A 23,476-nucleotide genomic window follows, 5' to 3' on the forward strand; every position below is an offset into this window, starting at 1 on the left:
GAATCTTCCCTCGGTGGAATAGGGCTTTGTACAGTTAGTTCAGTGTCTTCTCCCATATTTGTAGAGGTTGGCGGTTGTGTAATTTGTGTCAATGGAAGTGAGAGAAGACTCATATATTTGAGGCCACTTAGGGTTCCCTCTGAGAGATCTATACTAATAGTTGGCTGGACCCCTCTGCAAGCACCAAGCTGTGAGCTGTCAATATTCCGCCTATCCTCTGGGGTTTTTGCCATTGCAAGAATACCCATCGACGATCTCCGGACCCACTCGATTTCTTGAGAAATTCGTCTTTCTAAGAGAGTGATGTCATCGATCAACAGAGATCCAGCCTTTAAAAAGTAATTGTCAATTTTACCTTGGGCAACAGTGGGCGTCGTGGATCCTGTAACAGCCAGATTGGCTTTGCTCCTCGTCTCCATTTTACTCATGGTTCAGGATATGTCTTGAGGGTGCCGGGAGGAGCCAAATAATGAGATGAGAGGGGGAGGCGGAGAGGGACAGCCAAGAATTACGAGGGGTGGCCCGGTCCGGTCTCTTACGTTCTCGAACGGCCTCAAACGGCCCGCTATTTGCCCGGTCTTCGCCCCGAGCTCCGCCCCGTGCGCGTCCCGCGTCGCGGTGGGGTTCTGTTCACTTATGTCCGTGTAGGCGGTGGGCGTGACCGCCGGGGGAAGAGGCACCAGCTGCGCTAGCTGTGGAATGCTGGTCCTCGCAGTCCCCCGGTCGGTAGCCTGCTCCTGCGATTCCCCTCTGACCTCTACCCACGGAGCACTCAGCTGGAAGCGATAACTACTTCTGCCGATTGCAGAAGACGCTCTCACCAGCGAGTGCGGGTTGGTGGGGAGGCTTGCAGTTCCTCAATGCTGCGGTAATGGGCTGTGTCTCAATCCAAGGGCTCTGTATCAAAAGCTGCGTGTGAGCGGCACCCGCGAAGAGGGTGTCGCGAAAGGTATTAAGCCGGAGGCGGTGGGCGTGACCACCGGGGGAAGAGGCACCAGCTGCGCTAGCTGTGGAATGCTGGTCCTCGCAGTCCCCCGGTCGGTAGCCTGCTCCTGTGATTCCCCTCTGACCTCTACCCATGAGCACTCAGCTGGAAGCGATAACTACTTCTGCCGATTGCAGAAGACGCTCTCATCAGCGAGTGTGGGTTGGTGGGGAGGCTTGCAGTTCCTCAATGCTGCGGTAATAGGCTGTGTCTCAATCCAAGGGCTCTGTATCAAAAGCTGCGTGTGAGCGGCACCCGCGAAGCGGGTGTCGCAAAAGGTATTAAGCCGGAGGCGGTGGGCGTGACCGCCGGGGGAAGAGGCACCAGCTGCGCTAGCTGTGGAATGCTGGTCCTCGCAGTCCCCCGGTCGGTAGCCTGCTCCTGCGATTCCCCTCTGACCTCTACCCATGGAGCACTCAGCTGGAAGCGATAACTACTTCTGCCGATTGCAGAAGACGCTCTCACCAGCGAGTGCGGGTTGGTGGGGAGGCTTGCAGTTCCTCAATGCTGCGGTAATGGGCTGTGTCTCAATCCAAGGGCTCTGTATCAAAAGCTGCGTGTGAGCGGCATTTCCTATCACCTTCACAACCACAGTCACATTTCTCTCCCTCTTGTCATACATGGCAAACAAAAAAAGACAACGATTCACGGACAATGAGTTGTCCGCGATGGTAGACGAAATACTCTGAGTAGAGCCACAACTGATTGGAACACAAGTGCAACAAACCTCTGTTGCCCTCCTAAACCCAAATGTGGGGCAGGGTTGTTGACATGGTCAATGCTGAAGTTTCCATCCTCTGCACAAATGAGGACATCAGAAAGAGGTGGCATAGTCCGAAGGTCATGGTAAAGAACCTTGCCAACAGAAACTACCAGAAGAATCAGGATATTGAAGTGGCCCACCCTTGCCACCATTGGAACTAACTGAATGGGAGGAGAAGGTGCTTGCCATCATACACACTGAGAGCTTGACTAGCATACCTGGGCGAATGAAGACTGGTAAGTAGGTCCCCTCCAAGTGTGACCACATTGCAATCTATTGTCTGTACAAACAACTACATTGCCACTGTCCCTCATATTCAATTATCACATATACAGTTTCTAATGTATCAGAGATGTGTCATTGTCAGGCACAGTCATCAGTCCTCCACATCATTACAAATGTTTCCCCATCCATACCATCAAACAGGTGGTAATGTTGTTATCAAGTGTGTGCACATCAAAATCCCATTAAATGAGACTTATTTTGTGAAAATGTACAAGTGTAAGTGGCAACAACAGCATCTTGTCAACCAGTATGTAACACAATTGAGGTATCATATTGTTGCCAAAGGGAAAATGACAAGACCACAACTACCATAATGCCTTGTTCACTCAACCCCGAAGAAGAGGCAACAATATTTGTTTACCATAGCCACATGGCAACCATCTCCTGCATTCAGCTGCAGCTCACAGGTAGGTAGCCATTTCACTAGTGTGGCCTGGAAGAGGGACTCAGGATTTCAAACACCATCATCCCCTCCCTCTGATCTTTGCACCTACCCCCTTCTCCCCCTCTCCTCCCCTATAGCCCCATGACAGCTTTCACCCTACAGATCCCCATGTATAATGTAAAGCACACATTACACACAGACCTCCGCTCGTGCACATGCCCTCCTTCTCAGACTGGCATTCCCCAAGGGCTTCATGAAAAACATTAATATTAAAACACAGACACCCAATGACGATTGTAAGTCAAATCAGCAAGGTCTGAAGGAAACATAACCTACATGGCCGTTCATCCATAGTTAATGCACACAGAAATAATAACAGGGCAAACTGTGAGATATATATGGCAATAGGTACTTCCCTGTTACAACCATAAGTAAGATGTAATCCATTACCATCTGTCACCTGTATTCATCTTCCAACAAGTAATTGTGAGATGCCATGTCCATCCCTATTGTCCACATGAACAGTAAATTCTTACATAATGGTCATACCAAACACCCTCCATGTAAAGGAAACCTTTACAAAATGTAGATACCATGTAACAAATAACAGCTACAGTCCATATTCTGTACCTCACATGCATCTGTCACATCCATTTCTTTAATCACTCTTCAACAAAGGTTGATGAATCAACATACCTGACTTACAACATAGCCAATCTACTTTATTTAAACAGGTGGATCACCCACAACATCTGCAGTGACACAAGATGAGGAACAGAATCCAGCTCAACCCCAGGATCAAGGCTCTAGTGATGCAGAATCTCCTGCACACATGGACGTCGAGGACCACCCTGGAACTTCTGGGCTTCCTGGCCAGACAGCATCAGTCGGTTCCACTGGGCCCACTACCAGGCCTACAACCTCAGCGGCAACAACACAAATGGCCACTGGCACAACAACCTGTGACCCGAGAACCAGCACCAACAACATCTGCTCCCCCGGCCCAGTCCCAGCTCCCTAGGTGATCACTGACACTGTTCACGCGGAGGATGTAGGGTCAGTGGACGGGTGCTGCCTGAGCCCAGGCCACAGGGTCATTGGGCCAGAGGTGGTATGAGGGTAACTGTGGGCCAGGAAAGTGAGGCCACCAGTCCCACTCAAGCCTATGATAACATTAGCTAAGTCATCAGGGCTCACGAAGAAAATCAAGGACAGATGGGGCATGTCCTAGTAGAACTCCAGGAAATGAAAGAGCTGCACCAGTCCTTAGATCAGCGGCTACAGAGCCACAATGACAATGTGGCCCAGCTAATGGGTGTGTTGAGGGAAAACGTTGTGGGGTTGAGGGAAATCAACACTAGCTTCTGCAGGGCGTTCCTCCAAACATCTACCCACTCCTGTGGCCAACCTACATCTGGCCCATTATCATCAGTGTCTACCACAGGAATAGATGAACCCAGTTGTTTCTTTTTGTAAGGGTTGTGAGGTCAAAGTAAGGGGATGTTCATTTTATTTCTGTGTTCGATGAGATACTCTTCATATATACATCCTTAGCTCCCTTCTGCACTGAAGAAAATGTGTGAACTGTGGCTGGTTGTTGACCAAATTTCTTACATCACAAGTTTGGGTTGTCTCATGTGTGGGCATATTGTTTTTTTCCTCTTTAAGTCTGTTCAGTTTGTGTATTGCAGTCTGTGTGTTATTTCGGTTAGTGCTCTTCCATTTCTGGTGCTTTGCAGATCTTTTTAGAGTTAGTTGTTGCTCAAACGGGTATAATTTCTATAAATATTGTGTTTCCCTTGTCTCCATTCCTTGAATAATTGCTCGCAGATAAGTGATCCTCATTGTCATAGATTGTCACTCTTTATTACACAGAAATTATCAAAATGTCACACATAGCAATGTGAAACCTTGTCAGCTATGCGTTACACCCTGTGTACCTTGTGCCACCTTATGCAGGGTTAACGCATGGTAAGTGGGTCATCTGAGCCAGTCACAGGCATTGCCTGATGATAGACTTAGTGACCGTAGCGGATCAGGACATTTTTCTGGCCACAGTGGAGGCCGTATGGGCGTACACCAGACAGGCCCTATGGGACAAGTTAGATCTGCGAATGTCGGATGTTTTGAACCGCGTGGTAGGAAAGTTGTAAGTCGCCACCTACAGCCATTGGTTGTCCTTGTAAAATGTTACTGCAGTTGATTCTGGGATGTGTCCGCCTACAGTGGCGACCGCACATGTGTATACCAACTATCATCAATGGAACCTTGTAATTCAGCATACTATGGTCGATTTGAACTCCGCGGTAGGCATGGTCAGCAGCAGCAATCAGGCACAGGCTTACATTGAAAAATTTGACCGGCGGGGTCAAATCTCTGTGGCCATTACACCGAAGCCCGCCTATGTGGCCTAGTTATACCTTGCATGTCTGTACACTTGTCACTTGCCATCAGACACTACTGCTTTCTACAGTTCCACATCACCTGCTACTGTTTGTGTCCTCCTGAACATGTCATGTCACACGTGGATAGGGTGAGGGCCCGCCCCTTCACTCCAGAGGAGCTACTGATCCCTGTGGACGAGGTCCTTCCCCTCTATGGCAGGCTACATGGCACACCAGAGTTACCAGTAAGTTCCAAATACGCAGATTGCACTCTGCTTGACTGCTTACCTACTGTAAACCTTACCAACATTATGTTATGTTAAATGGTTTATTAAGCACTCAAATCACCCTGGGGCATCTCGGTGCTGACTAGAAGATTGGGATCCTGCTGGGGGGTACATAGGCCTGGGGAGAGAGTTAGAATAAGAAAGCTTTCAGCTGTTTTTTGAATGTGCCATAGCTAGGGGTAGCTCGTAGAGCCTGAGGAAGCTGGTTCCAATATCTGGGTGTCAGATATGAAAAGGCTCTACCTCGTGTCAGGGTGAGACGGATTCGAGGGACCTGTAGCAGTCCCAGTCAACTGGATCTGAGTCTCCTAGAGGGGCAATATTTAATCAGTTTGCTTTGTAGATAGCGGGGGCCTTTATTGTTGAGAGCGTTGTAGGTTAGGCAGCAGATGGATCTTTTTTTCACAGATAGCCAATGCAGTTCTCTGAGCAGCGGGGTTGAGGAAGAACTTGCAGGGGGGTTTAAGATCATTCTCGCTGCTGTGTTCCGAACAACTTGTAATTTGGCCAGGAGCGTCTCTCCCACTTCTGCCAGCAGGGCATTGCCATAGTCTAAACGACTAGTTGCCATAGCCTGTACTAAAGTCCTTCGATGAGGGATAGGAATAAACAGAAGTATTTTCCGAAGGAGTCGTAGGCTATAGTAGCATGAGCTGGTCGTAGTCGCAATATGGTCCTTCATAGACAAGGTCTGGTCTACTTTTATACCTAAGTTCTTTACAGAGAGTTTGAGGGTGGGAGCAGAGCCTAATTGGACGGGCCACCAATCGTCTGACCAGATGTCCAATGCTTTCCCCATTAACACGATCTCTGTTTTACCTGGATTTAACTGAAGGTAGTTTCCTGTCCTCCAAATCGCCTTCATGCCAGTGGCGAAGCTTGTTTTCTCTAGCTCTGGGTTTTTCCCGTTAGTGAACATGTGTATCATCTGCATATGAGATGATTTCGAAGCCCAGCTGTTTGACTATCTGCGCCACAGGTGCCATATATATTTTTAAAAGGGTTGGACTCAGACAGGAGCCCTGTGGAACACCCTTCTCCAAGGACATTTTAGCCGAGGAATAGGGTCCTAAGGTGACCGTTTGGGTTCTCTCCGTCAGAAAGTGTTGTAACCATTTCAAGGCTGTTCCTTTGATACCGCATGCAGATAGTCTTTCTGCTAGCTTTGTGTGGGAGATGGTATCAAAAGCTGTGGAGAGATCTAAGAGAATCAGTATCGCGGAGCCTACTGAGTCTATTGTCTGTCTGAGTGAGTCTGTAACTGCCGAAACAGCGGTTTCAGTACTGAAACCTGGGCGAAAGCCCGATTGTGATGGATCCAGGATTTCATTATGTTCTAGGTAGGAGCTGAGTTGTTGGTTAATAATGTTTTCCAGCAGTTTTCCCCAAGAGTGGTAGAATGGAAATAGGCCGATAATTACTGAGGATTGAAGGGTCCGCTATGGTTTTCTTTAGAATAGGGCGGACAAATGCCTCTTTCCAGGGGAGTGGGATGGTACCTGTGGATATAGAGCAGTTAAAACTATCGCAAATTGCTGGGGCGCAGCTCGTGCCTAGAAGAGCCATAATTTTGGGAGGACACACATCATTAGGTGACCCTGATTTTCCCATGGACAAGCCGTTTTGGACCTCTTCAATGGTGGTTAAATCAAACTCTCCAGGGAGCTGTCCGTTACCTTACCCCTCTCCTCCAGTTTGGCCAGAGTTTCAGAAACTGAGGGGGCTATCTAAGGGAAGGTGTCGTAGATCAGAGCTTTCCAAACTGTGTGTCTCGACACAGTACTGTGTCACCTGCAAATGGTGGGTGTGTTGTGGGATGACACCAGTATCAAGGGCACGGACACAGAGAGAGGGAGACAGAGGAAGACAGACAGAGGGTGACAGACAGAGGGCGACAGACAGAGGGAGACAGATGGAGGGAGACAGAGGGAGGAAGACAGACAGAGGGAGGGAGACAGACAGAGGGAGGGAGACAGACAGAGGGAGGAGGGCGACAGAGGGATGGAGACAGAGCAAGAGAGACAGAGGGATGGAGATAGAGAGAGGGAGACAGAGGGTGACAGAGGGGGAGACAGACAGAGGGGGGAGACAGACAGAGGGAGGAGGGCGACAGAGGGATGGAGACAGAGGGAGAGAGACAGAGGTATGGAGATAGAGAGAGGGAGACAGAGGGTGACAGACAGAGGGAGACAGACAGAGGGAAACAGAGGGGGAGACAGACAGAGGGGGGAGACAGACAGAGGGAGGAGGGCGACAGAGGGAGGAGGGCGACAGAGGGATGGAGACAGAGTGAGGGAGACAAATAGAGGGAGACACATGGAGGGAGACAGAGGGAGGGAGACAGAGGGAGGGAGACAGAGTGAGGGAGACAGAGGGACAGAGATAGAGAGAGGGAGACAGAGGGTGACAGACGGGCGACAGATAGAGGAAGACAGACAGAGGGAGAAATACAGAGGGAGACAGACAGAGGGAAACAGAGGGGGAGACAGACAGAGGGGGGAGCCAGACAGAGTGAGGAGGGCGACAGAGGGAGGAGGGCGACAGAGGGATGGAGACAGAGTGAGGGAGACAAATAGAGGGAGACACATGGAGGGAGACAGAGGGAGGGAGACAGAGGGAGGGAGACAGACAAGAGGGAGACAGACAGAGGGAGGGAGGGAGACAGAGGGAGCGAGAGGGAGGGAGGGAGAGGGAGGGAGAGGAGGAGGGAGACAGAGAGAGGTAGACAGAGAGAGAGAGGGGGGGAGACAGAGTGAGTGAGACAGAGGGAGACTGAGGGAGACAGCGAGAGAGAGAGAGTGAGAGAGAGATAGAGAGAGGGAGGGATACAGAGAGGGAGGGAGACAAAGAGAGAGGGAAACAGAGAGTGAGACGGAGACAGAGACAGACACAGGTAGAGACAGACAGGGACAGACAGAGACAAATAGAGGCAGAGACAGGGGCAGAAAGGCAGGGACAGACAGAGACGGAGACAGAGAGAGGGAGACAGGGACAGACAGGGACAGACAGAGACAGGGACAGACAGAGGCAGAGACTGGGACAGGGACAGTCAGAGACTGAGACAGACAGAGACAGAGAGGCAGAGAGGGAGACAGAGAGGGAGAGGGAGACAGAGGGAGACAGAGGTAGAGAGAGAGAGGGAGACAGAAGGTGACAGATGGAGAGGGAGTCAGAGGGAGGGAGGTAGAGGGAGACAGTCAGGGGGAGACAGAGGGAAGGAGAGGGAGATAGACAGAGGGAGGGAGACAGAGGGAGACAGAGAGAGACAGAGAGAGAGGGAGACAGAGAGGGAGGGAGACAGACAGAGGGAGACAGACAGAGGGAGAGGGAGGGAGACAGAGGGACGGAGACAGAGGGACGGAAACAGAGGGAGACAGACAGAAGGCGACAGACAGAGGCGGGAGACAGAGTGCGGAAGACAGACAGAGGGATCGAGACAGGCAGAGGGAGACAGGCAGAGGGAGGAGGGCGACAGAGGGAGGGAGACAGAGGTAGCAAGACAAACAGAGAGAGACAGAGGGAGACAGACAGAGACAGACAGAGGGAGAGAGAGGGAGGGAGACAGAGGGAGAGAGACAGAGGGAGAGAGAGGGAGGGAGACAGAGAGAGGGAGACAGTTAAAGAGAGAGAGAGGGGGGAGACAGACAGAGTGATTTAGAATCCCTCTGAACCGCCCTTAGGTGGTTCGTGCTCGCTCGCTACACTGCCTTACTGTGTCCCAAAATGATGCATCTCCAAAAAGTGTGTCACCAACATGAAAAGTTTGGAAAGCTGTGTCGTAGATACTGGATATCTTGTCCTGAAAATAGGTCGCTAGGGAGTTGCACAGGTCCTGAGATTCCGTTGGGGGCTGACTACAGGCTTAGGGGGATGTAATGTCTTTGACTATACTAAGCAAGGTTATTGAGGAATTGCTGGATTGTTCAATTTGTTTAATAAGGAAACTGCGTTTTGCTGCTTTTAGGTTCAGATGGTATCTGGCCAGGGACTGTTTATATAGTAATCTATTTTGGTGGACCTTACTGCCCCCCCCCCCCCAGGATGTTTCCAATCATCTGCAGTTGGCTTTTTCCGTCTTAAGATCTTCTGTGTACCAAGGGGTCTAGATACCCCGGTGAGTAGAACACTATTTTTAGGTTTCGCCTGGGGCACGGAGCTCCTAGCTCCGCCCCCAGGAGAAATCTTTAGTTTTCAGTATGGGGGACTTGAATCCGCCCTCTGTTCCATTGGCTAGCTCCATAAATGGAGGCTAGCCATTGGAACAGAGATCTGTCCGTCATGGCCGGACCAGATTCGTGGGCGTTCCTGCATTTTTTTCCCTCTCCACCCTTTTTGCATCGTCATTGGGCGGTGGGCGGAGTTTCGTTTTTTTTTTCTTCTGGGTTTGTTGTTGTCACTTCATGCCGACCACGGCCACCGGAGGAAGCCCAGGTGAGTGCTTGTTTTTAAATCTTGCCTTCTCGCCCCCTCCTCCCGCTCCCCGTGTGTCTGTTCCGCCCCCCTCCCCGTGTGCCCGGTCCCTCCCCTTTCACTGAAAGTGATTTGTTTCTGGAGCTCGGGTCAGATGCGCTGTCCATTCCCGCCCCCCACCCCGCTGTCCGTGTGTACGTTTTTGCTACTTTTATTTCATTCGTCTAGAAAGTTAATATGCCCAGATCACTTATTAGGTTTTTTCCAGCTAATCTAGCAATGCATCTGTTTTAATGTGCCTTTCTTCTGTCTCTATGGTTTGCTGTAGCGCCGTCCTGAGCCCTTCGTTTGTGTCTTTGAACCGCGCTGGTGGTCCTTTCTCTGTGTCCATTGTAAGTACTGAGGTTGTCCCAGATGCGGTGTGTTCTCCCTCCGGTGTTGCTGTTTGTGGTCTTTTTGGGACAGGACGGAAGAACGCTTCGCCTTCTGACCCTGCCCGGGTACGCGCCTGATTGCGACCCGACACCCTGCTCCAATCTCGGTAATCGTTCTGAGGTGAAATCCTACCCACTAGGCCTCGCCTCTGGCGCGCTCTCTAAACTGTGCTGAGGTCGAGTTTAAGGGTTACCCACTCCATCTGCCTAATATCCGAGCCATCCGTCACCGGTCGCGGGCGAGAGTCGTCCAGAGCACGGGGAAGGCTCCTGGTCTGAAGTCGGGTGACTCTGAGATTAACGATTGGCGAAACGGGAGGGTATTTGAGGTGTTTTTTAACGGACGCTTTCTGGTTTGTGGGAGGGCCTTGCGATATTAAGTGGCGGTAACGGAGAGATTGGTATAATACGGGGGTAACCGGGTAGAGTGTTTTTTGGGGTTAAATAGACTACTTTATCGCTAAGAAAGCGTGAACGGCTGCTGGTGTGGATGCTGATTGGAAAGGAGATAGATATAATCTTTATTGCAGTGCGCTGTCTGATGGTATAGGTGGGAGTCGCTGTTTGCGATTTTATAGGATTGGTGCTGATAAATGAGAATCTTGGTGGTGTTGGGGAGGGCAATGGTGTATGGTAGATAAAATAGGAATGCAGATTAAAACTGCCTCCAGAACTATTTTTATTTTAGGAGTCAGATAACTTGATTCGATGCATCTTACTTTACATTAATCTATAGGAATATCAATCAAAGAAAACAACTGTGTTACCCCTACATGTCGTGCGAGACATGTTTTTATACAATCTACATTTCAAAAACATTATTTATTCTGGAACATTCAATCGGTCTGTTTAACAAATTGCATGTTAGTTGGTACCAGGACCTCCTTCTCCTATAGTGTTAGTGCTCGGTGGGGTCTTTGTTCAGATAAAGTTCTTATGGCCAGTACCAGTTTTAGTTTTTATGTTTTGGTCTCCCTAATATGTCTGCGCGTGAAGTCGTATTGCTTGTGGGCTGGTTTCATACGGCTACATTTTATTAAGCCCATCAGAGATTCGTTAGATCTTTCCAGAAACCCAGCATTTATTCGTCTTTCCCTTTTTGTGTTTCCATAAAATGGTTGGGAGTATGCTAATTACTTTTCGGATACCTAGAGTCTTTAGTATTGTTCTTGGTATCCTATGGTAGGTCTCTGTAGTACTAACATTCAAATGGTCGTTCGTGGCCAAAGTAAGTTGAGGTATAGTGGTTGGTAGGTTAACCATTGTCCTTGAGGTAGTGAGATCTTGTGACAATCCTAGCAAAAACCCATGTTTGTTGTGTTGCACTGTAGCTGTGAAAGGTTTCTTGTATTAGTTATGTACCTCTTAGATCCACACTTCTGACTGTTTAAGTGTCCTGGCACTCAATATTAATTTCACACAAGTCCCTGTTATGTGCTCTACTTATTTTCAAGGTCTCTTCTACATGCAGCTTTAGCTGTGTATTGTGGAATTACTTTTTTCTGTTGACAATGAATTGTCTTTTTCAAATACCACCTTGCAACTCTATCAATAGCTTCTTTACTATCAGGCTTTGAAATAACTCCAAAAACCGTATGTTGAATCTTACATTAAATATCCATATGTATCGAATACTTAATGGATGAGGGTGGTAATAAAACCAGAAGTGTTTTTGCAAGCATTTCAGTCCACACTTATCAGTACATAAGGGTATAGTATGTTGGAAAACATTGTCAATTGGTCAACACATTCTGGGGGTCTAGTTTGATTAGTAGAGGGAATTCGGAAACGGATTCCTGAATTATGAGAAGGGGCTTTTTGCTCAATATACTGTACCATGGACGAGTCCCATGCCAAACTAGTTTCTTGAATAGAGTATTACAGTCCCCATGTCCTCCCCCCACAAAAAAATATGAAGATTCAAAAGATTGGGCAGAGTGACACCAAAATCTGCTTGATTCCACCCAAGTAAGGTCTTTCCAGTAATGTTGCTTCCCAAGTTGAACTTGCAGGTTACAGCAAGTGTTTTGCCATAGGGACATGCATGTTTTTGTAAAGGATTTTAAGTCAAAGGCCAATGCCTGAACTCGGTCAATTTGCCCCCAATAAACCAAACGATCATGAATCCTGGTTCAGATTGTTTTTGTACTATTTTAAATCTGCTTTTGATTCAATTGGCAGGTCAGTAAGACTGGAAAAGATAAGACGGGACATAGAGGAAGGGTTGTCAAGAATGACTTGCATTCTAAAATAATACCAGGGTCATTAAAACAGATACAATCACCCCCTGGGGTTTTTGCTTGTTACTCAAGAATGGGATACACATATGAAGTTAACCCAGTGGCTAGCAGTCAAAGCTTACCACTAGAAGCTGGAAATAGTTTGAAGCTTAAATACAGTGCTGTCCAGTAAATAACACTCAATAACATCAATGTCCAGTGAGTACTTCAATTTAGAAAAAAAGAACGTGTGAATAAAGAGTATTTGAAACCAAGATATGGATGAAAGAACAGTTTGTATTAGCACATTCTGTGGCAGAAATATGTGGTAATAGTGCCTTAGCACTTGAACCTACATTTATGCTATCATTGGTGGCTAGGTATTCTTTAGGAAACTTGCTCCAGATTTTTCACCTCTTACCAGAACCTTTAATATTGCTTGATTTGGAACTCTGTGCGCGTTATTCCCAGCTAATCAGTTGTAAAGCTCCCGTGTCCCCCTGCTAACATTGTAAGATTGGTATAATCCTCCTACTTAGTATATTTAACTTGTCTATTAGTCCCTAGTATACGGTACACAATGTGCCGAGGAGGTTAAATGCCACTAGTGGATTGTAGCACCTATTATTCCATCCATCGTAGTGGTATGCCTTCAGGCATACCATTGTAACCTAACTGTAACAGTGCAAAACATACACAGCAACTTGTCAAAGTTAACCCCTTTTTACCGGCAATAACCTTCCTTTTAAATATTAATTTCGGCCTTCTTGCTTATAAGACAGGGTGCATGATATTTAGTAGCAGGACATGTAGAAATCTTAAGTATGTCTTTACAGTCACTAAACCCCAAAAGCTATTTTCACAGTAGGATGGCTGACTGGCTCATAGAGAAACACCGGGAAGCAATGTTAATTATCTAAGCTGTATCTAGGAAAAGGGACCAGCTAGAGAAATAATGAAACCTCTGTTTTTAATTAGTATTGAAATCCATTGCAATGGTGAATTTGGATCCTGTCCTCACTGTTCCCATGAGGCACAGTGTCATGACTGTGGGTGAGTGTTTGAAAAGTTTCGGCACTCCGTCCATCCCCTTGTGTTTGCTTTGTGACCTGAGAAGAGCCATGAGGACTGGACCTGCTCCCTCTTATACCTCTGAGAAAGAAGTGGCCTCCTAGAGACATTTAGCTATCTACAGGGAAACAGCTGATCAGTGGAAACTGGGCCCTGCTGTTGGCCTCTGTCTAACTCCCTGTGAGGCTGTACATCCCTCCCATGAAGTCCTGCTGGTTCCTTTAGAAGTGCACTTCTGTGGTGGATTGTGTCTTCAGAGCTTGTCGGACAGTAAAATCTTTGACCAGTATAAACCTGGTTGGTGTATCTGACCTGCAGTTTATCACGGTCATCCTCAAAATCATATACGCTTTGTGTGAAAGTCCATCCCTGCGCCATGGCAGAAGCATCCGTGTTTCCTTTCAACAAATGGCTGCGTAGTCCTTTCGCTAAATGTCATTCACCCACCTTAATTTGTGTAGTTATTGGTACTGTGAAAACTATATGTTTCTTCTTCAGGGATGCAGAAGATGCTGTATATGGGCGCGATGGCTAAGACTGTGAGTGCAGAGTGACTAGGGAGTGCAGAGTGACTAGGGAGTGCAGAGTGACTAGGGAGTGCAGTGACTAGGGAGTGCAGAGTGACTGCAGAGATTAAGCTAATGACAATGTAAATGACAATGCCATTTATTTATCTGTTTTCAAAACCAACACATAAATACACATTTTGTCATTTACAATGCCAATAGCTCTAACTTTTCCAAAGGCGAAACCATTGCATTGTAAATGCTTGTTTAGGAATAGTCTCTTCCAAAGAAGATTCTAAAGCAGCGTTAAAAACAAGGTTAAAAGCCTCCAACTTGTTTAGGGCTTCAAACAGGTTGCTAGCTGGTTCCCGGGAATAGACCTCTTCAAATGCTTCCAGAGTAAGATTGCGCCATGACCTACGAAGTTCTAGGTTTTTCTTAATACGTTTTACCGCCTTCCTTCGAGGAGTCTGGTGGATAGAGAAGGTGATCATAGAATGATCAGTCCATGCAAGGGGATCAGGGGGGTCGCAACTCAGTTGGTCACCATTGGTGAACTCTAGATCTAACAGGTGACCAGCTGGGTGTGTCGGGCCTTCCACTCTTTGAGTGAGTCCTATAGAATCCAGAGCGGAGAAGAGTTTACTGACCTCGGGATTAGAGGTATTTTCTTCATGAAAAGTAAAGTCCTCCAGTAGGAGAAACAAATTAGTTGCTAGGGCATGCAGAGCTATTTGTTCGACCAAAAGGTCGGTGAAATTAGTTTTGGATCCAGAGGGCCAATAAATTAGAGCCCTGTACCAACAATCAGTTGAGGATACTGTGGCCTTTAAAAAAAATACCCAGTTCCAAACTTTCATTTTTTACCATTGAGACCCAATTCACGGAAAGGTGCTCCTGAAAGGCAATGGCTATACCACCACCTGTTTTCCCCACCCTATCCAAATGGATACATTTATATTTTTCTGGGATAGCTAGGTTTATCTAAGTGTGACTGGCGGGATTCAGCCAAGTTTCTGTTAAAAAACACCGTGCCGGCGAATGTGAGACTATCATGTCCCAGATTTCACAAGGATGTCTTGCCAGAGATCTAACGTTGTAAAGTAAGTTTTTTAGTCTCGAGGAGTGGGGGTCTGGGGCCTTACTTCCGGCAAAGGGAACCTCCGCTCGAGGTATCGTAGAGAATTGGCACTGCCTACACGTTATCGGTCCTTCTAACATGCTAGGAAATCTCTTGGTGCAATTAGTATGACTTTGATTCTCAGTAGATTGTAGCGCTCTTATAGCCCTCAGGGATTCAGCAGAGTAATATCTAAGAGTGGAGCTGATGTTGATTACCTCGATAGGGGCAGCATCTCTGGCCTCTGGGCTCATCTGGGCACAGACGGGCTTGCCTTTGGCCCGCCAGATGCACGTGTCTGCTGCGCGCAGGCGTCCGCTGTGCGCACGCGTTGTCATCCTCTTTTAAGCCTCCGAGGAGCCAACGACTAGCGGGCTACGTGTGCTGACTGCCCAATATGTCTGCCCGTTTTTGCGGTAGACAAAATGCGAGCATGTGATCCCTACAGCACCTAATCGGCTAAGGTGAGCAAAGGTTACGTTTTTTTCTAAAAAGCGATGTGCAAATTAAAATTAAGACATGCGGCGCAAATGATACAAAGGAAGCACGGTGACTGACTTGAAATTACTCCCGGCTTCCGCCTCAGGAGCCAATCATCTAGCGCAGTTCATCTCAAAGTATGTCACAGGCATATCTAACTGCATCACTCTAGTTCCTGGTACCTATGTTGCGCTGGATAGACATATCATGGTGTTTGTGCATTGGTGTGTGACACCATAAGTAACCTTTGCATTCATTCATACTGAGTACATTATACTGTCAGTCAATTGTACTGTACCAATGTACACTAAGGCCACATCTGACTGAGCACAACAATTGGCTGGGAGGTTACAACACCTCACAGACACCTACTGTGCCCATATGATCCCTATGTCCAAAGATGGAATGTGAAGATCAAGAACAGTCTAATAGTAGGTTAGGAGTTTATTGTAACGGTTTTTACGAAATCAATCGCAGCCAACAGGGAAGAAGGCCTGACTAAGGTATGAGTAGCGTGACAAAAATTCATGTGAAATTATTCCAGGTGCTCCACTGATATGCACAGCAACATATTTTGCTGCCCAGACCTACTGTAAGTTATGATATGTTCCTGGGAAGGGAGAAGGCTATTGCAATTTAAGTCCTCATCTGTTAGTCAGAACATTGACCCACTGTGGATATGTCTGTTTCCCTCTCATGACTGACCCTCAAATATGAGTTACACACTAACTTACCCTTACATTTTGACATCAGTGGTTGTATGTTGTCTGATTTGTCTGACTCTCCTCTATGTGAGATGTGCATCTATGCATTGGGCCTGGCAGCAAAGGTGTTTGAAAAGTTATGCACAGGTTGTGTTCCCTTTAGTATTCCACCTACTGAGGTTTATGTCCACAAGTTGGAAGTGGTGTGGCTCAGTCAGTGATGGACACAATCGGTATTGTGCTTCAACATCATATGTGCTAATGGGTGCCTTGACTCGCAGAATTTGCGGTCAGCACGTGAGATTGACACACGAGTCATGCCGTACATAGAATTATGATTGTGCTAGGTGTCAAGCTATGTTTCTAATACCATGCAGAGGACCACCACTGGGTAATGACAACCTATTTCTCATATCCTGTTATCCTTTCAGACAACTGCCCATCAGAAGAAAGTACTATGGAAATCGGGCGCGGAGGATTGCTGAAATCCAGCTGGGGCTGGTCCCCATGAGCGGCAGGGGGGCACAAGGGACCTTGACCCCCCATGGTCCGCATACTGGGCAGGTGAATGCCCAACAGCAGTAAATATAAGGCGAGTATTGGCCTCAGTGTAGACCTTGCAGTGTGTAGATTGTATTTGGCGAGGTGTGTGAGCATGATGTGGCAAATTTATTTGTGACCTTGTTGTTTGACAGTTTTTATGTGCATCTGTCAATGTCTTCGCTTTTCACCAGACTTTTTGGGGTTCTGTCATTGGTACATGGTCTCTGATACAATAGACCTCATCATGGCCCCTTCTGGGAAGCTGCACTTCATGATGTATTGTGAGTTGTCTAGGAAGGTTTTTTTTCACATATGCCATAGTTGTTCATGTTATAAGCGTTTAGGTTCATAGGTAATGAGACTGTGGTTGTGTTCTGATAAGGTTCTCGGAAGCGACATCACAAGCAGACACACAACAGAGTGGTACTGCTGCTGACGCCGGTGGTGTTGTGAATCATGATGTTGGTGGCTGGCATGGAGGTACCCATGTATGTCAGCCTGACAGGGAACATAAACGTATTACTGATGCAACTAACTGGCACAACATGGCAGCATGACAGGCCAAAAGCTCACTTGTATGCACCTTCACTACTTATCAAGGTATCCCTGTATGATAACTGAGGCATATATTAGTGAAGCACACTAACACGCAGACAAGAGTGCGCTCGGCTCTTGGAGGTGGTCCCATGGGTTAACAAAGGGATCTCAGTGGAGTGATCGATAGGTCACTTACTGGCGGTTGACTGCATGATGTTGCCGAATTTCTCCCTCATTGAGCAGGCACAGCAGCAGCAGGACCTATAATGTAAAGGGGAGACCACTCGGTCACCCCGAACGTATGGCTGGGTGCCCCGATCCCCCGGGAAACCTTTGCGGGCGGGGGCGTGTCCTGGCCAGTATGCCCATAGCGGCGTGGTTTCAGCACGCCCCTGCCGCCTAAAGGGTTGTCCTAAACACCCGCCCGGAAGTCCGTGCACCTCTGGGCGGGATGGGGTCGCTGCCCCGCCTTCCCGCTGCTGGATAAAAGGCGCAGGAATCCAGGGAAGCGCCCTCTTGTTCCTGCTCTCTGAAGGCTGCACCACTCGTCGCTCGTGAGCCCTCAAGGGAACAAGCTGCAGTTTTTGAAGGTGTAATCGTTGTTTTTTCTGTTTCAGTCGTCAAGGCGTAGCTGGAGTTCAAATCACTACTGGAGAACAGGCAGAGATAAAACAGAACGCGGACATGCCTGGTAAGAAGACTGGAAAGAGCTCCAAGATGGGACGAATGCTGCGCACACTGGTGAACCAAGTGTCGGCGATGGACAGGAAGTTCGGTAAAGTAGACCAGCTGGGTCGCGGCTTAGGGGCCCTCAGGAAACAAGTTGAGGCCCAAGCAGGGCCCTCAGGGCGACCTAAGAGGATCGTGGGGCCTGCTTTGCCAAACATTACCCCAGGGGGGATAAGGGGAAAAAGAAGAAGGGAAAAGCGGGTCCTAGCGAGGCCCCAGTCCCGATGGAGGTCCCGCCGGTCCCAGTTGCACCAGTGTCCAGCCCGGTACCCACACCAGATGGGGGATTGCCGATCCCTGTGGTTATCACCCCGCTGGATAACAACCAAATGCCTCCCGAACTAGCGATTCAGTTGGCGGCCATGTTACCTTGGTTGAAGAAGGGAGCGGGGGATCCGCGGCTGTGGAAGACCCAGCCGAAGAAGCTAGGCAGATTATCGAGCAGCTCAGGCAGACAAGGGGAGCTGGGGCAGCGAATGTGCCTTCTATTTCTCCGCAGGTGGTGAATCCGGCCGCGTTCGAGAATCGGAATAAATCGACGGACACGACCGGAGGTACATCAGAAACCGGTAAGAGATCGCTCCCAATAATGGGGGAGGGCGCTGTACCCTCAAGGCGGGAATGCTTGGCAAAACATGTTCCTATAGCAACAAAGGAGATGGTGTGGGGAAACAAATATATCAATATGTTTTCATTGTTGATAGACAATCGTGAGTTAGAATATGCCAAAACTCAGAAGGATTTATGGCACCCCAGTGTATGGAGGGCAAAGATGGCTGAATTCAGGGTGGAAGAGTCCATAATGAACTGGATCAGGGCTTTCTCTGTTTTTGCAGCGATTGTGGTGGAACGAACGCCGGAACTGTTGGGAGACCTTGCTTGCTACCAGAGCAGGATCACGGGCTTCCATAAAAAATATGTAGGAGAAGAATGGAAAGGGTATGATGTGGCTTTTAGAAAAGCAAAAGAGTTTAATGAAACACTGACTTGGGATTGTTTGGATACTGTATCTTGGCATGTGCAGTTCCTGCCGGGCGCGGCGGGTGGATCAGGGTCGAATACTAACGGCTTCAGGGCCTTTCAACAGAAACATCCACAGCCCTTTCGACCAACCTATGGGGGAGATACTCCGTCTAGATCGGGCGGGAATGGGAATAAGCGAGGAGTATGTTGGGGTTTTAACAAAGGAACGTGTAGTAGGCCGCAGGGAACATGCAGGTTCAGGCATGCCTGCGCAGCTTGTGGCAACACCTCCCACCCCGAAACGAGCTGCTGATCCAGAGGCAATAATTCTGGAGGGGAAGGGGGTACCAAGCAGGATTGACACGGTGCCTCGGAGGTCCAGGCAATCGCCCGTGGATATTCTGGCTTTGACTCCCTGGCTGAACAAATACCCTGATCATGTGTCCGCTGGGATCCTGCGAAATGGCTTCTCATATGCCTTCAGGATCCCGGCGGGTAATTTTCGGGGGGCCCCCTCATGCAAAAACCAACTGTCTGTTAAGCACAACCCGCCAGTGGCCGCCACAAAAATCGCAAAGGAGGTTCGCCTGGGGCAGGTTGCAGGACCGTTCGGTGAACCACCAACGGCCAATTTTGTGTGTTCCCCATTGGGGGTAGTTCCCAAGAAGGAGCAGGGAGAATTCAGGCTCATTCATAATTTATCTGCACCAAGGGGGGCTTCCGTTAATGAGGCGATCGATGCAGACATTTGCAGTGTGAGGTACGCATCATTCGATGACGCAGTGGTAATGTTGAATCGCCTAGGCCCCGGTGCATTGTTAGCAAAATCGGATATTGAATCCGCATTTAGGTTGCTTCCGGTACATCCCCAGGATCAGCACTTGTTGGGTTTTGTATTTCAGGGGAAGTACTACATGGATATGTGCATGCCGATGGGTTGTTCAATTTCATGTGCCTATTTTGAAATGTTTAGCTCATTTTTGGAGTGGGTATTCTCGAAGGCCTCAGGGCACCAACATGTGATGCATTATCTTGATGATTTCCTGTTTCTCGGCCCAGCGGGCTCTCGTGACTGTGCATGGGCATTGCAAGATTTCTGCGTGTTCATGCGGGGTTTCGGGGTACCGTTGGCGCCAGGTAAAACGGTGGGTCCAACTACCTCTCTGGAGTTTCTGGGTATCGAATTAGACTCCGTGGAGGGTTGCTTCAGCTTGCCGGCGGAGAAGATCGCCAAATTCAGGGCCTCCTTGTTGCAATGTCTCCGGAACGACAAAGTCACACTGCACCAATTACAGCAAACAGAGGGTCAGCTTAACTTTGCATTGAGGGTTATGCCGATGGCTCGCCCTTTCTCACGATCCTTTGCCCAGGCCATGGTTGGCCTCAAGGAAGGGCACCATCGCACGAGACTGTCGGCAGAGGTTCGCCAGGACATGCTCATTTGGCTGGCATTCTTGGCGGATTTCAACGGCCGAGTAGTCTGGAGCAAAGCCCCGGCCTCGTCAGCAGAATTAGGTTTATGGACCGACTCTGCGGGTAGTGTTGGGTTTGGCTTGATCCTTGGTAACTGTTGGTTGGCCCAGAAATGGCCTGCATGGTGGGAAACAAGCGGTTTGACGAGCAACATTGGTTTTCTAGAGCTATTCCCCATCTGGGTAGCGCTGTCGGCATGGCCAGAAGAGTTCCGAAACCGCTCGGTGGTATTTTGGTCTGATAACATGACTGTGGTTGAGTGCATTAACCAGCAGGCAGCACGCTGCAAGTGGATATTGCGATTGTTGAAAGAAATTGTGTTGAAATGCTTGAGACTAAATGTACAATTCAGGGCAAAACATGTGCCGGGAGTACTGAATAATGCAGCTGATGCGCTCTCTCGTTTCAAAATGCAGGCTTTCAGGGATTGTTTACCCTAATCGGAGCTAGTGGCAGCGCCATTTCCCGAAGCACTATGGCAAATCTGCGCCCCGGACTACAAAACCTTGTGGCAGCCAGTTTAGTGCCCAGGACAAGGAAAGCTTATGAAGGGGCGTTCCGCTCGTACTGCGCCTTTTTGGGCCCTGCATGGGAGCATAGATGGGGTCAGGAGGGGTCCTTTACCCAATTTTTAGTGGCACTTAATGAGGAGGGCCGGTTGGTGGCAACCGCCAGTCGGTATAAGGCCGCCATTTCGTTTATGGCTCAGCTCCAAGGGATCAGGGACCCAACGGATTCCTTTATAATCAGAAAGGCACTGCGCGGCAGGCGGCGCCTAGAGGGTCGCAAAAAGGATACTAGGCACCCGATAGGATTTGACAGATTGACCTCCTTGTTGGCTAAACTGGGGGAAACATGCTCCTCACCTAGTGAGGTCATCCTATTCCGGGCAGCATTTGCGTTGGCGTCCTATGGGGCCCTGCGGGTAAGCGAACTAGTGGCTGCCAACAAAAGGGATACTGAAGGGGGTCTGCACAGGGACCACACGAAAGTAAGAGGGGATTCCCTGCTGATCACGATAGACAGACCAGGAGGCCCAGGGGAGTAGCATTGTGCTGCAGCGCGCTCCAGGTAGTCCCTGTTGTCCAGTGAGACATGTTGAGGCCTACCTAAAACAAAGGTTGGCAATGTGGGGGAGGCCTTACTGTGACATGCTGACGGCACCCTGTTAACAAAGTTTCAGTTCCAGAGGGTGCTGGCAATCACGATTGCAGCTGCGGGCTTGAACCCGAGTGATTTTGGGACTCATTCATTCAGGATAGGGGCCGCTACAGAAGCAACGGTGAGGGGTCTGCAGGCAGACAATGTTAAACAATTAGGCCGCTGGTCTTCGAATTGTTTCAAATGTTACGTGCGGTTGCACATGTTGTAAGTTACTGAAGAAGTGCACTCAACCTTGTTGTCTTTTGTTTGGATTACAGTTTCACGGGCCTGTGACGCAGGGCGGAAATTGGGACCGGCCCAGTATCAGCTAACCACCACTTCAGGAACAAGGAATGGAAGATGAGTGGTCTGGGTCATGGGCCACTCATACGTGAGGCGTGCCGCGGACATATTCAAGGCAGGTGATGAGATCCACACATCTGAGGAATATGGGTTCAGGGTGTCCTTCCATGGGAAGGGCGACCTGTGTATTGACCGACTGAAAAGGTTTGTGGAAAAATTGTTAGGGCGGCACAGGTCACCGCCATCTGTAGTCATAGTGCACATTGGGGGCAATGACTTGGTAAGGTTGGGCAGACGAGCTTTAATCGAGCACATACTTTCTGCAGTTAGTTGGTTAGCAAAGACGTTCCCGGGGTGTACAATAGCTTGGTCACACATGATTCCGAGGAAGGTAGGGAGGGGCGGATTGTCCACAACTGCGTTGAACCATTCGGTAAAGAGGGTCAACAATAAAATGGAGAAATTGTTTCGTTCTGCTCATCTTCAAAGCATACCTCATGGGTGCATCTGGGGGGGATCACTGTTATTCAGATGATGGGGTACACCTGTCCAGGGTGGGGAATGACTTATTGATAGGAGACATGATAGCTTGGCTAGTGGGATTGAGGAGACATGACCTATAGGAGGTGTGGCGGGGCCAGATAGTCGGTCAACTATCTGGCCTGTGGCGGTAAGGTCATGATCGGTGAGCAGTGATTTCAAGGTCCCTAGGGGGGGCGCCACCCATTATGGATGGGAGCGCCCGGGGGAGGCGGCCATTGGCCCCTCCCACGGGGGGCGGCACCTATTACGGATGGGATCCCCCAGGAGGAGACAGCTATATGCCCCTCCCAAGAATTTCCCAGGGGCTGGATTTCTGCTCCGGCGGAAGAGAGTGCAGGGAAAGGGGGGGAGTCCACGCTGTCCTTCTTACGGATACCCCGCAATGGAACTCAGACGACCGTAAGATGGCGCCGAGTGAAAGGGGGCCCCGACGACAAGGGAAGTTACAGTTGGCTACGAGGGTAAAGTCCTCTGCGCATGCGCCACTCACACGTGAGGGCGGAAATTTGGTTATAGGGACCTGTCACCGGTTAAGACCTTGCCGTTGGCCCCTAACGATAGGATGTACAAATTCGCATGCAATGCATTATGTCATGATATTAGACTCGGTTAGGAAATCTTTGTATTAGAGATTTGTTAAGGTTAGCCTGAATACCTGTCTTCATCAAATGTAATGAAAGTGGAATTTGTACATGATACATGAAACGTTTTAATTTAAAGTTTTAAATTTTGTTTCATATTTTAATAAATACGGCCGGGGGGGTCGTGAGGCCCCCGTGTATTCCAAAAGTTCAAACTGTGTCTGTCTCCTACCATTGGGATTGGTGGTGGAAGGGGTGGCGGGCATCCCGGTCCATATGCTAGGTCCATAGCGACACAGGAAGAAGGCTGCTGTGTTGATGTCCATTGCGCCCTTATGTGCCTCCTTTTCTGCCAACTAGAGCGATGTAGTTGTTCTGCCTCGGCAAGGTCGTCAGAAATGCGCATCATAATTGGGCAGTCCCATTGGCCACTGTTAGGCTCTCCGATTAGTTTCGATGAAATTTTCTGATGCCTTAGCGGTTGATTTTTCTTGACGGAGTCAGATGGACCGCAGCGGTCGGATTTCAGTGCATTCACATGCATTGTAATATGTCAGTCAGCTCGCCCGCTTCAGACGCAGCCGCTACTGTTCATCCGACTGCAACAGGATAGCGGAAACAGGTCTAA

This window comes from Lissotriton vulgaris, chromosome 7 (assembly GCF_964263255.1).
Source record: "Lissotriton vulgaris chromosome 7, aLisVul1.2, whole genome shotgun sequence".
NCBI classification, from domain to species: Eukaryota; Metazoa; Chordata; class Amphibia; order Caudata; family Salamandridae; genus Lissotriton; species Lissotriton vulgaris.